Source organism: Triticum urartu, unplaced genomic scaffold, assembly GCF_003073215.2.
Source record: "Triticum urartu cultivar G1812 unplaced genomic scaffold, Tu2.1 TuUngrouped_contig_6805, whole genome shotgun sequence".
NCBI classification, from domain to species: Eukaryota; Viridiplantae; Streptophyta; class Magnoliopsida; order Poales; family Poaceae; genus Triticum; species Triticum urartu.
The window spans coordinates 1-11,824 of record NW_024117596.1 but is presented as its reverse complement, the minus strand read 5'-3'; the positions used below and the strand labels follow the sequence as shown (position 1 = coordinate 11,824).

Sequence of the window (11,824 nt, the reverse complement as noted above, 5' to 3'; positions counted from 1 at the left end):
CCTCCGCCAATTCAAGACGAGTGGGCCCTTTTCGAGGTACTCTCCCGTGCCACGCGCCTCCGTTACCTACCCCGCGCGATGCATGCTGTATATGTGGCTAAGGATAAGGGCGCACTGTGGGAAGAGTAAATTGGCGGTTTCTACCCTGTGCGTTAAAGTCATTCACGGGACATCACTGGAGTGGCCCCACCACTATTGGCTTTACACCACGCACGGGGAAACCGGAAACTGGCCCGGAATCAAGGCTGATGAAGTAGCAATGAAAAACTCAAGGGGCCAACCCCTTCAGCAACCTTGCCTATACACTTATAGGCCCTACCCCGACGACGCTCAGCAACGCGTTCGGGGCAGGCCCAGGGGCTTCTATCGGTGCAACAAACCCTGGGTCTATTGCCCAGACTGTGCACAGGCACAAGATCAAGATTGAAGCACCAACCCAAGCCAGAGATTGAAGGACCAAGATATTTGAAGAACCAACACGCAGTCCAGAGACACCAATATCGAGCCAGAAGAGCAAGATATCGGCAAGGGAAGGGCCTCCCTTGCCGGGCAGGCGAGCCCGGCAAGGGGCAAGGCCACCGCAAGAAGCAGGCAACCAAGGCACCCCGGCAAGGTCTGCCGGGGCTCGTGGGGGCAGAACTACCCCATCAACCACTCTAGCATGACCCACGTCGTCAATCAGTGTGGTGTCAACCCGCAAGATGATTAAGTGGCAGCCGTTCGCCACATGGCGGCGATTTCCTACAGAAGAAGCCTATAGATGACACCCGTCCTGTGACGTGTCAAGGGAACAGGCGCGGAGCTGGCAAGATAGCCCGGCAAGCCTTGTCGGGTGACCAGTGATGTGACACCAAGCGGCGCATTTAATGCACCTTGTCAGCCCGCAGAGTTAGGTATGATAGCACTGTTCATTATCATATAAGTGGATAATGACTACTTTGCCATGGTGGTGACCCCTAAATCTATAAAAGGAGGCCCATGGCACTCGTAGGAGGGGTTGGAAAGTTGATGAACCTAGGCCACCATACGCGCGTATTCGCTACGGTCCCGAGGCGAACCCTGTCGGGCAAGTGTACTACGCATCACCACATTCATTCCACCATCAATCCATCAAAGCAGGAGTAGGTTCTTACGCCTCGCGGCGACCCGAACCTGGGTAAATCGCTTGTGTGCTCTCTACCACGCTGTCGTACGCTGGTCTGCTCTTTGTGCAACGCGACGTCCCCCTGCCGAACCAGCAAGGGGCCACCCGATCCCATAGGTGGCCGCGGACATCCCGTGACACAACTCAGCTGCTAATACCTTCAAATATTCTTTGTCTCCCCTTCTGTCGAATCTATAAATTTGGGTTGAATACTCTACCCTCGAAAACTGTTGCGATCCCCTATACTTGTGGGTTATCAAGACCTTTTTCTGCCGGCGTTGCCGGGGAGTATAGCTATATTTGAAGATGTTTAGGGGGCCGCCGTTCGCCACATGGCGGCGATTTCCTACAGAAGAAGCCTATAGATGACACCCGTCCTGTGACGTGTCAAGGGAACAGGCGCGGAGCTGGCAAGATAGCCCGGCAAGCCTTGTCGGGTGACCAGTGATGTGACACCAAGCGGCGCATTTAATGCACCTTGTCAGCCCGCAGAGTTAGGTATGATAGCACTGTTCATTATCATATAAGTGGATAATGACTACTTTGCCATGGTGGTGACCCCTAAATCTATAAAAGGAGGCCCATGGCACTCGTAGGAGGGGTTGGAAAGTTGATGAACCTAGGCCACCATACGCGCGTATTCGCTACGGTCCCGAGGCGAACCCTGTCGGGCAAGTGTACTACGCATCACCACATTCATTCCACCATCAATCCATCAAAGCAGGAGTAGGTTCTTACGCCTCGCGGCGACCCGAACCTGGGTAAATCGCTTGTGTGCTCTCTACCACGCTGTCGTACGCTGGTCTGCTCTTTGTGCAACGCGACGTCCCCCTGCCGAACCAGCAAGGGGCCACCCGATCCCATAGGTGGCCGCGGACATCCCGTGACACAACTCAGCTGCTAATACCTTCAAATATTCTTTGTCTCCCCTTCTGTCGAATCTATAAATTTGGGTTGAATACTCTACCCTCGAAAACTGTTGCGATCCCCTATACTTGTGGGTTATCAAGACCTTTTTCTGCCGGCGTTGCCGGGGAGTATAGCTATATTTGTTGAGTCACTTGGGATTATTATCATATTATCACTATGAAGAATCTAAAGGATGCTAAGACTAACATTTTCCCCTCAAAGACGAGGGAAGGTAAGGAACTGCCATCCAGTTCTGCTTTAGATTCACCTTCTGTTATAAGTAAACTTGCAACACCACCACATGTTATTAATTCTAATATGTTGCAAGTTATTGACGATACTACTTCTGCTATGGATAATGCTTATGATGATGCTAGTACCTTGCTTGATAATGATGACGTGCCACTTGGTGAATTTCTTAATAAACAAATTGCTAGAGTAATACAACATGACGTTGTTGAATCTGACGATGAGCTTGAAACTGAATCTCCTGAAACACCTGCTAGAACTAGCCTTCCTAGATATGAATTGCCTAAGGTACCGGAAGGTTATGTTATGAACGAGGAGACAACTAGAGATATTCTTGCTTGTAGGGATAGAGATGATCTAGAGAAATTATTGTGCAAGTATAAAGAAAAATCTTTGAATGCTAGAATGAAATATGATCCTAAGTTTGCTACTTCACCTATCTTATTGATGATAAGGATTATGAATTCTCTGTCGAACCAGGGTTAATTATTTTGATTGAATCTGAAGTCCTTTATATCCACCGCTCCTGGCTTCTTAGGTAGCAATGTGACAATGGCTTTGTTGATAGCAGCCATTCCCCTCATAACCCCTCTATGGAAGTGGTCCAGCGCCCTCATGAAATCGGCTTTGATCACATGCCAGCAAGTGGCAAAGAAACGCCCGGTAAACCCGTCCGGGCCTGGCGCCTTGTCAAGAGGCATTGACTTAATGATGTTTGAAAACTTCCTCCTCCTCGAATTGTACCTCCAGCCGCTCTAGATCATGGGTCGGCAAATCCAGCACATCAAGGTTGATCGTCATCTCCCTTGCTCTCGTCGAGCCGAACAGCCGCCCATAGTAGTCATCAACCGCCTTAGCTATATCCTCCTGACCCGTGTGTGTTTCCCCGTTGGCCTGGATAGCCGTGATGACGTTCTTGCGTTGTCTGTGCCTCGCATGTCGCTGGAAGTACTTTGTGTTGGCCTCTCCTTCCCTCAGCTGCAGAAAACGCGATCGTTGCCGCGCAATGGTCCTCTCCAGCGAGCACAGCCCTAACAATTTCCTTATGAGCAGCTTGCGAAGACCGTGTTCCTGATCCTCCAACGGCCTCTTATCCGAGGTGGCATCCAGTCTAGCAATGACCTCCATGGCTAAGGCTATTTGCAGGCGAGTTTTTTCCAATCCACCTGTCGCTCCATGATTGCAGTGCCTTTGCAGTTGCGTGTAGCTTATTGTCCTGCACAGTAAACGGATTCCCCACCGACTGAATCGAGTCCCATGCCTCCTGGACCATGTCCAAAAACCCTTCCACCTTGGGCCAGAAGCACTCGAATTTGAAACGCTTGCCTAGATGGAATTCAGCATCCATATCCAGTAGAAGAGGGCAATGATCTGACACTGATGAGCCCAGAGCAGTGAGCAAGCTGTTTGGATATACGTCTTCTCGAGTGTCAGGTCTCTTTGTTCGTTACTCCAAGTGTATCTTCTTCCATTCAAGTATTGTTCCTTTAGTTCAAGCCTATTTATCAGAGCACGGAACCTCGCCATCATCCTTCTGTTCGTGGTAGGCTTGTTCTTGTCGTCCATGGAGATTAAAAGGTTAAAATCAACTCCGTCATGAAATCTACTTTGGCCACATCACTCTGAGGGCCATACACCCTGGTTAGCCACCAATGTGGTTTCCCTTCCTGCGAGACTAGAGCCGTGAGCGTGTCCGCCGTTACGTGCCTGTTTGAGAGTGAGACCACTAGGCTGTCTCAAGCGATCAAGATACCACCGCGTGTGCCCACCGCAGGCACATAGTAAAAATGCTCGAATTTATTATCCAGGCAATGTCTAACCACATCAATGGAGATGGACTCCATTTTGGTTTCTTGGAGGCATACAATGCTCACATTTGCAGCCACAACTACTTGGTACACCGCATTCCTTCTAGCCGGCGAATTGAGTCCTCGCACGTTCCACACGAGTATTTTAGGCAGGTTTGAAGTCATGGAGAGTGCCCATCGAACCACGTGCCACACAGGCTCGTACTACTGGCCCTCGGCCCCTCCTGCCTCCTCGCACTGCAAGGGCAGCACCGAAGCATCCCACCCAAACAGTGCCAAGATCGCCCTCACATGGCAGTCAAGCAGCGGCTTATCGAACAATTTGACGTAGGCTTGCAGTGCGTCATCATCGATCTGGTTCCCTTCATTGGCTAGGCAAAGCTTCCGGATCAACACCGCCTGTTGCTTTGAAGCCTTGGAGCCCCTCCCACCCTTTGCCAGCCTCACACACCGGCGCGGCGAGGTCACCGTTGGTCGCTTCTGCCGTGGCCTCCTCTGCTGTTTAGGTAGCTCTCTGGATGTAGGCTGGGTTAGCAAAGGTGAGAGCGCTTTACGCAGCTCCGAGCATAACTGCGCCACTTGCTCCTGCGGAGACGGGCCTGGGAGGGGGCCATATGTGTATGTGCCTGCTGGAGTGGCGTCCCCACCTGCCCCTGGGAGTGTCCCTGCGGTCACCCCGGATCCGTTTCACCATCTACCTGCGACAGGCTTACCAGAAACCAGCCTTCCTTCGACGTGCATGGGCGCGTCCCATCCGCATGCAGGGTGGGGCCCAGCGGGGTCCCCATGCCACGCGGGCTGCCTAACAGGCTGTTGTCCAACTCAGGTCCATCCACTTAGGGCGTGGTGAGATCCACACGCCAATCGGAGCCATGGGCGTCGCGAGATTCGCTCTGGTCCACTTGTACCTCCCATCCGCCAATCCTGACTGATTGCATGGGCTCCGGTCCCGCCACCGCAGGTTCTATCAACACTGCTCTGTCAGTCTCGCCCTCTGTCTGTTGCGGCCTCGGACTTCCCCTCACTTGGTTCACCGAACCTGGCGATCCGGATGCGCTGATCTGCGGGCCCGTCCACTGAACCGGTTAGCCAACCAGCACCCCCACTCTGCTTTCCAACGGGGAGACAGCCCTGCTGGCCTCTGCTTGCATGACACGTTGCACCGTGCCTCGGCCCACCACGCTTTACGTACCCTGGCAACCGACAGGATCAGGGTCCTCCCTGCGCTCGGATAGCGGCATGACATAACACCAACATACAATGCCCAACCACTTTCCCCTGCTATAGTAACTGACTGGCGACTTGGGCGATTTGCCGGCGACTAGCTTCTTGCCGTTTCTTCTTCTTGTTTCTATCTTCTTCCTTTTGGATTTCTTATCCTCCCCTAATCTCAGTTTCTAGTTTCCTTCTTCCTCTATGATCCCTTTATATCCTCTCCCGTCCTTTCTCAAGTCATTTTTCTCCTGTTCCTATCTGCTAGCCATTTCTTTTACAGTCCCAAATTCCTATTTTTTTTCTCTTCCTTTTATCCCAGATAGCTGATTTCTTTGCCTAGCGTTCTGGGTTTGTGCCGGAGTCAGGGGCGATGGCGGCGGCGCCGGAAATTGAAGGTTGTACGGCTCCTCGAGGGATGGGGATCGGATACGATGCGGTTGAACTAGTTGACTGGACCTCCTTCAGAAAGCATGGGTCAGAGTTGCTCAAGAGGTCCAAAGATCCCCTGAGATGTTTGGGTCGGATGAGAGAAAGGGCTAGGGAATTCCTTGGGCATGATTTTGGACGGCTGCAAAAGGTTTCTATAGTGAATAAAATCGTATTGATGACAGATAAGGTGGGGATTTTGCCCTATCAAGGTGAGGAGCGGACGCAGGATTTTATATCTATGAAAGGGGAGCAGAATTGTGAGGTGAAGGAAAGGCCTTGCATCATTTTCCAAGGGTCAGTCCTCGCCTTTTCGGGAGATCTTGCAGCAGCCAGTACTGAAGGTGCTCAGACCAGGAAGAACTGGGTTATTGATGGCCCGGTGGAGGCGGATGTGATGACACTCTTGCTGGATGGGGATAACCTACCTGTTCCTATGGATGATGATTTTGGGAGGAGTTTTCGAATCGAAGCTCAGTTTAATTCCGTAAGAGATGTACTGGAAGTGAATTTGGGAGAGAATGACGAGGTTGCTAGTGTGTGTGCACACGTTCAGGGACCCATTCATATGTGTGCTAATGTCGGTCTTGGTATTCATCTAATAAAAGAGCAATCTTGTTCTGATCATGTCCGTCTTAATTTCAATCCTTTTGAGAAGCCAACTGAACTGAAACGGAACTATGCAGCGAAGTTCACGAATAAGGAGATATGTACTGTTCGCTTTGATTATGGAGTCTCAGTGGAGGAGGATCCAGATCCAGGGGGTAGTTGGGTACTGGGAAATCATTCAGTACACCTGAAGGAAGAAGCTGGTTCTACTGATCCAAGAAACATGTCATTTCTTCAGTACGCATGCTACACTGGTATAAAGAAGCATCTATTTTTGCCTGTAGGTACAGCAGTTTACATCGTTGACTTGTCTGATGGAAGGCATACTTCCTTCGAGGATGACCGCCGGGAACAATGAATATCATGTGCTTGAATTGTCGGGGTTGTGGGCGGCCCGAGACAGTTCGTGAGATTAGTAACCTAATTAGGTTGCAACGCCCTGGTCTGGTCTTTCTCTCGGAGACCAAGATGTCTGCCAAGAGAGCACAAGGGCTAAAATGGAGATTTGGGTTCACAAATGCTTTTGGAGTTAACTGTGTGGGATTAAGTGGAGGACTTTGCCTATACTGGAATAACAACTCAATTGTGACTTTGAAATCTTTTAGCGGGTCACACATTGATGTCATGGTTCAGGATGATAGTGTTGGAGATATGGAGTGGCGATTCACCGGATTCTATGGTGATCCGAAGAGAACAAAGAGGAAAAGATGTTGGGACCTACTGAAATTCATGAGAAGGGAATATAATAACCCGTGGGTCTGTGCGGGCGACTTTAATTAAGTTTTGCATGCCTCCGAGCAACTAGGTGGTAATGAGAGGCAGGAGTGGAAGATGGAGGTTTTTAGGGATACCATTGAATATTGCCGTTTTGAGGACTTGGGCTACTTTGGCCTACCTTACACTTGGGACAATAGACAACAAGGGGATAGCAACATCAAGGTCCGGCTTGACCGAGCTTTGGGGGATGATAGATTTGCGGAGTGTTTTGATAATACAGTGGTTAACCATGTCCAGTGTGCCGAATCTGACCACTGTGCTCTCCTCATCTCTGTCAGGAAGTCTGAATGGATGGAGGAAGGAAGGGAAGGTAGACCTTTTCGATTCGAGAATGCTTGGACTTGACACGATCGGTATACACAAGTAGTAGAGGATTCGTGGCACGTTAATACTAGTAATCTGCAAGGGATAAGTGCAGCTTTGAGTGGGGTGCGGCAGAGACTACAGAATTGGAGTAAATCTGAGTTTGGATCGGTGAAAAGACAGTTGAAATCCCTTCGGGCTCGGCTGGGGTATGTTCGACAAAATTCGCTTTTATCCGGATCGTGCAGAGAGGAGATGGAACTCATAGCTAGAATTTTAGAGTTGCTATCTAGGGAGGAAGCTTTGGAGAAACAGCGTTCAAGAGCCCTTTGGCTAGCTGCTGGAGATCGTAATACGTCTTTTTTTCAGGCCAAGGCTAAGGAACGTGCACGTATTAACAAAATTAAGTCGCTGAAGAGGGAAGATGGATCAGTTGCTAATTCTCAACCTGAGCTAGAAGCAGAGGTTCTCAATTATTATCAGGGACTGTTTACTGCTCAAGATGGAACCGACCCAGATCTGGTGACTTCTTGGGTTGATCGGAAGGTGGATGATGCAATGAACAGTAGACTTTGTGCACCGGTTACGAACGATGAAATAGAGCAAGCTCTTTTTATGATGCACCCTGATAGATCACCAGGCCCTGATGGATTTACCGCTGGCTTCTACATCCGTCATTGAAACATTTTAAAAGACACGGTATGTGAGGCAGTGAGGGATTTCCTGGAAGGTGGTCAAATGCCTGAGATGGTTAATTCCACGGTGTTGGTTCTCATTCCGAAGGTTAAAAACCCGCAACATCTCAGTCAATATCGGCCTATTTCTTTATGTAACGTGCTTTACAAATTAGCTTCGAAGGTGTTAGCCTTGAGATTGAGACCGTTACTGCAAGGATTAATCTCTGAAGAGCAGAGCGCTTTCGTTCCGGGCCGACTGATTACGGACAACGTACTCTTGGCATATGAGTGTATCCATTTTTTGAAGAGGAAGAAAGGAAAATCCGGGGCTTGTGCGGTGAAGCTTGATATGGCAAAAGCTTATGATCGTGTAGAATGGTCATACTTGAGAGCTATCATGAGCAAACTTGGCTTTGCAGATGCATGGATTAATAGAGTTATGTCCTGTGTGGAAACAGTTTCTTTTTCAGTTAGGGTTAATGGCAATTACTCTCAAATATTCAAACCTTCGAAGGGTATTAGGCAAGGTGATCCAATTTCTCCGTACCTTTTTCTCCTATGTGCAGAAGGCTTTTCTTGTATGTTGAAGAAGTATGGAGCTGGACATTTATCTCGTGGAGTGAGAGTTGGTATTCACTGTCCATGGATTTCTCACCTTCTTTTTGCAGATGACTGTATGGTATTCACTCAGGCGACAGCTGAAGGTGCTAATAGATTACAAGAAGTTCTGGAAAGATACCGCATTGGATCGGGCCAAATGGTTAACAAACAGAAGTCAGCTATATTTTTTAGCGGGAATTCTTATGACAATATGAAGGCGGCTATCCATCAAGGCACGGAGATTACAGTTGAGGCACTAGTTGAGAAATATTTGGGTCTCCCTACAGCTCTGCGAAGGTTCACTGATGAGAATTTTCAACATATTTTGGCTACTATTAAGAGACTTGTGGCGGGATGGGCACCTAAACTTCTTAGTAGTGCTGGACGTGAGGTGCTTATTAAGTCTATATGCCAAGCTATTCCAACTTACTCGATGAGCTGTTTCAAACTTTCCAAGAAGTTATGTAAAAAGATCACTGCAGTAATGGCTCGGTTCTGGTGGGGAGGAGATGAAAAAAAAAAGGAAAATGCATTGGGTTAAATAGAAGGATCTCTCTATACCAAAGGTTTGTGGTGGTATGGGGTTCAAAGATCTCATACTCTTCAATAAAGCTATGTTAGCGAAGCAAGGGTGGCGATTGATTTGTAATCCCAACTCGTTGTGTACTCGGGTCTTGAGAGGTAAATATTATCATGAAGGTAATCTATTGACAGCCGGAAATAAGAGGAATGCTTCTCATACTTGGAGAGCGATTTTGTATGGCCGTGAAGCTCTAAAGTTGGGCCTAATTAAACGCATTGGTGATGGTGCAAGCACGAGAATTTGGGATGATCCTTGGATACCTTCAAACTCAACTTTAAAACCAATTGTAAGGCTTCCTTCATCGGATGTTAACCTTGTGGAGGAATTGATGAACCCGGTTACGGGAGAATGGGATGAACAAGTATTGGAAACAAATTTTGTTCCGGTCGATGCCCAGGCTATTATGAGAATTCCAACTGGTCGCCTTGATGGAGACTTGTGGGGATGGCATTTGGAAAGGAACGGTAATTTTTCAGTCCGCTCTGCTTATAGGGCGCTTCTTGTAGCAAATACTACTATCAATCCAGTGATGGGCTCAAGAGGATCTGAACAAGTTTTCTGGAAGAAGCTATGGAAGATGAGAGTGCCTCCTAAGGTTCGTAATTTTTGGTGGCGAATCATCAAGAAGTTTATTCCTTGCCGTCAGGTTCTGAAGGATAGACATATTGAGAAAATTTCGTTTTGCCAATCATGTGGGCGAGATGAGACTATTAGGCACGCACTGTTTGAGTGTACATGGGCAAAACTTTTCTGGCAACAGCTGAAGGCTGTTACTTCATTCAAGCTACCTGACCTTCATCCGGGTACTTGGGCCATAGACCTTATTGACAGTGAGATGATTTCTTTAGATGATGCAGCTGTTGTTCTTTGTGGAGGATGGGCTGTGTGGTCGGAGAGGAATGCTAGGCACCATGAGGAGCAAAGGAAGTCTGAAGATGAATGTGGATGTTAGCTTCCAGGTGAACTCGAATGAGGGAGCTACGGGTCTAGTCCTACGTGACCATTCTGGATCCTTGATCAGAGGCCAAGCTTTATGGTATGGGCAAGCTGAAAATGCTTTGATTATGGAAGCTTTTGCTGTTAGGGATGGAACTAAACTGGCTTGCGATCTAGGCCTCGGCAACATCACAATAGAAACTGATGCGAGAGAGGTAGTCAACCTCTGGAGGAGTCGAGAGCAGGGAAGATCAGAAATTGCACCGATTCTCCAAGAGATTGAAGAGCTCAGTAGCAACTTGGAATTTTTCCAACTGAACTTCATTGGGCGTGGAGCTAATGAAGGGGCACATCTTTGTGCTAAGCAGGCTTCTTCGATTAGAAGGAGATGTTTATGGATCAACTTTGTTCCTAGGTTTCTAGTTGAATGCCTGCAGAATGATTGTAATGCTACTGTTTAATGATAGCTCTTGTTTCGCAAAAAAAAGAGAGAGAGAACAAGGTAATAAACAAAGAACAGTTGCTCCCATTGATTGGTTTTACCTGTAGTCAAATGCAGGGAAATATAATGAAGAGCACTACTAAATCCACGGTGGCGATATCAATTACAGAAGTATCCACCAAGTGGTCGTGTTGAACCTGTAAGCCAAAACATGGGTCAGAAAAGTGAGAGACAGACAGCAAGCTGGTTAAATTTGAACTCTGCTGTCATAATTTAAGAGTTCAAACTTTACATAAGTGAACTCGAAACGAACTACAGTCTTTTCTTATATGATAACAACAACCTTGACAGCGACTTTTTTCCCATCATGTGCTTTGGCGGCATGGACTTGCACAAGAGAAGCACTTGCAAGCGGGACAAGGTCGAATTGTGCAAAAAACTACACCACCGGGAATAGGGGAAAGCCAAATTTCGTGTCAGAGTTTCTTCTAAACTAAAAACAAGCTGAGCATAAATCCAGGTTCTGTTTTGAGGTGAATACTCCATTGGCCAACAACTGAACTAAGCACGCTCAGTCTGATTGTGTGGTTTTGCTAATCAATATAGTAACCAAGTTACTTCAGCAGGGTGTAGGACAATGCTGTAATGCAATGAAAGAACTAACAGTTTGTGGCAATTCTCCAATCTCTTTCTTGAAGACTCCACAGACGTCCTTGTATGAGGAAACTGGGCACCTCTTGAGCATCGACGCCCTCATTGTCTGCACATACACCTGTGGTAGTACAAGCAAACAAGCAGTTGTTCCTTAGCCATAAAATTATGCAATCTTACAACACATGAATCCAAAGCGAATTCAGGCGTATCCACATAGAGTTAAGAATTTCGTTCCGCCATTGCGGAAGCAGAGCTCCTGGCGCGGTTGGCAGAGAGCCCACCCCGCGTGCGCCCACTTCGTAGCAAGGGAGGAGATGTGCGACCGGAGAGGCGAAGGATGCGGGCGCCGCCGCGTTCGTCGGAGCTCACGCGCGCACGGCCGCGTTTACCGGAACCCGCCCCGGGTGCACCCACTTCCTGGTTAGGGAGGAGACCGGTGCGTCCGGAGAGGAGAGGGGGAGCGGGCCGAGCGGCGACGCAGGCTGGCGCGGC

At 48.5% G+C, this 11,824-nt stretch overlaps 1 long non-coding RNA gene across 1 annotated transcript; it reads right to left on the bottom strand.

Annotated features, from left to right (window-relative positions):
* Nucleotides 1-10,541: 10,541 nt before the first annotated feature.
* LOC125531105 lies at nt 10,542-11,792 on the bottom strand. Its single transcript, XR_007293106.1, has 2 exons — nt 11,343-11,792; nt 10,542-10,875 (listed from the first exon to the last, which is right to left on the bottom strand). It is a non-coding gene; the product is annotated as an uncharacterized LOC125531105 (long non-coding RNA).
* Nucleotides 11,793-11,824: the final 32 nt, after the last annotated feature.